Consider the following 2,808-nt stretch of genomic DNA (forward strand, 5'->3'; position numbering starts at 1 on the left):
ATTGGGATCACCTTTGACTAGTGGTCAGTGGAACCCAGCCACAATGGGGGCAGGCTCCTGGCCTGACATGGTTCTGCACTGTGGAGCTCCTTAGGTGAAGTCATTTGACCCAACATGAAGTATATTCAAATAAAAGGAGGAATTCACCACCCCGTATCCCTTGAAGCACCCGAATCAGTCAGTATGGACCTGAATCTGCCCAAAATCATTACAGCTCTGTAACCGTATTAGCACAATAAGTTACTTGATTAGGTAAGTCTGGTTGCACCATTACTCGTTATCATCTAGGCCGTCGGTGTTCCTCTTGTCTCTACTTCAACAGCTACCCTTTATTGTACAACACATACTTCAGTTTGAATAAAGTTCCAGTAAGTGCATTCATTATATTGCTGATTCATTTGTCACATATTTTATTGATATTATACATGTGCCAGAGAGCCTTTTATGCATTGCATAAATACAGATGAAGAGGCTATTTGTCCTTCCTTCAAGGATAAAACAGTCACGGAAACACTCTAAAACATGTTCGTCTCTGGAATAAAGGTAAGCACTACAAACTGTAGTAATTCAGGAGAGGGAAAGCAATACTAGGTTTACCCGGGAGAGCTAGTCATGGAAAGCTTTTTGGTGGTAACTTCGCTGAGTCTTAAAACACTATCCGCAGTTGTTTGGTAGGAAAGGCAAAGACACTACAGACAGAGGGAACAAAATGGCTTAAGGCCAATAATTATATGAGGTATGCAGGGGTCCACAAACAGTTCTGTGTAATTGTGGTGTGACGTGTACTGCTGCGGTAGTGAAGACATAATTGACAGTGTAAGTTATGCTAAGAAATTGGACTTTCATCCTCCCCGGAGGTGAGGGAGAGTCACTGAAGGATTTCAAGCAAGAGAATTACATGGTAAGAAGCATTATTCATTTACTTATTTATTTTATATCTTTCAAGCTTTGCTGAGGTATAATTGACAAATAAAAATTGTATATATTTACAATATACAACCTGATGTTTTGATATAAATATACATTGTGAAATAAGCACCACAATCAAACTAATCAACACATCCATCACCTCACATAGGTGCCATATGTTCTGAAGGTAAAATCGGGTAGACTCGCAGATTGATTCCTGGGAGTGAGGTAAATGAAGGAGAATGGGAAACCTCTATGGATGTCGATGTCATTAAATGAAATTGGAAATACTGGAGAAAACAGATCAGAAGGCCTTGGGATGTAGGGGAAAGTGACAAAAGATGAGTATCAGTACCTGCTTTAGGAGCTTTCTGCTCCCTCAGGCAGGGACAATGCCATTTAATTCAGCTCTTGTGGGGAGAAGATCTACCTTTCTGAACCAAGGGAATCAGACCTGGACCAGCAGAGCTTTGACATTTGATACTCAGAGACAAAGGCTACCATCCTTCTGAGGACTGTTTTGAGAAATACAACAGCGGGCTGATGCAGAGAAGTCAGACCATTATCTGCTGGGCTAAATCAGATGGTGAAAAGACCAATAAAAACATTGCTCGCTTCGTGAAGGGCAGGAACTCTTGCAGAAAACACTGTGCCATTTGGTAAGTTACTCGTTCCGCATTTCCTTGTTCCTGAGCTCAGGCACCATGCATCCTATCACTGGCTTGGATCCCAGCTCCAGCAACACAGGCAATCAGTGCAAAAATTATTTCTCTTAAGACGTCAATAACGTGATAAGATATTACTAAAGTTATAGAGATAAAAGAAAACTGAGGGAGGCAATCACAGCACCGGGCCGAAAAGAATGAAGTCAGACCACAGGACAAAGGAGGATCTGATTTTTGAGCCTACAAGACTGAGGGCCACATTTTGCATGCAGAAAACTGTTCATCTAATTTGCAGTCAATCTCCCTAAAAATCACCTCCTCTACTTCTTAGCTAAATGTAGCTTTGACATGCAGACTAACACTACAGAAAGTCCAGCATTTGATGTAAAGCAATCAGTGTCACAGGATACAGGAACAAATGCCACCTTCTAATTGTCAGCAGGACATTGCTACATGCTGAGATCGCAAACGAAACTATCCGAAAACTTTAGTGACTCAAAACACAATGTTATGCACACGGGCCCATTCCCACTCCTGGAATGAGGCCACCACTCTCCGCGTCCTGTTTCTTACAAACAATTCTGAACCTTGTCTCACGGCAAACACTAGTAAGTCAGGTAACTACCAAGTCCAATACTTTATACTTTCTCTCAGAAATCACCCATCGCCTCTGGTTGTGTGATGGGCAGAATAATGGCTCGCGAGGATGTTCTCGTCCTCATTCCTGGGATCTGTTACACGGCAAAAGGACTTTGAGGGTGAAATTCAGTTATGGACCTCGAAGTGCAGAGTTTATCCTGGATTATCTGGGAAGCTCCAATCTAACCACATAAATCCTTAAAAGCTGATGGAGGCCCTTTCCCTGCTGAGGTTAGAGGGATGCGATGCTAGAACGAGGGTCAGACAGATGGCTGCATGAGAAGGATTTGATGCCACACGGCTGGTTCTGAGAAATAGAGAGGTATGCACAAAGACAAGAAAGAGGTCTGCAGATGCTAATTGTGGCCCCAGATGAACGCCAGCAAGGAAACAGAAATCTCAGCCCTACAATGTCGTGGGACTGACTAAAATTTTTAAGAACTTGACTTTGTAATAAAACTTTACAGACAGCATCTGTGCGGCAGCTCGGGAGCATCGGTGCTCCTCTCCTCCCTCCACCCGGGACAGAGCGCTAGAGCAGTGGCTTGCTGCCCTCACCGTCCCCTCCCCCTCCCCCGGGGCCTGAACGCAGGCC

The sequence above is a fragment of the Pteronotus mesoamericanus genome, unplaced genomic scaffold (genome assembly GCF_021234165.1).
Source record: "Pteronotus mesoamericanus isolate MK-2021 breed Mesoamerican mustached bat unplaced genomic scaffold, CSHL_Meso_final contig_57, whole genome shotgun sequence".
Lineage (NCBI taxonomy): Eukaryota > Metazoa > Chordata > Mammalia > Chiroptera > Mormoopidae > Pteronotus > Pteronotus mesoamericanus.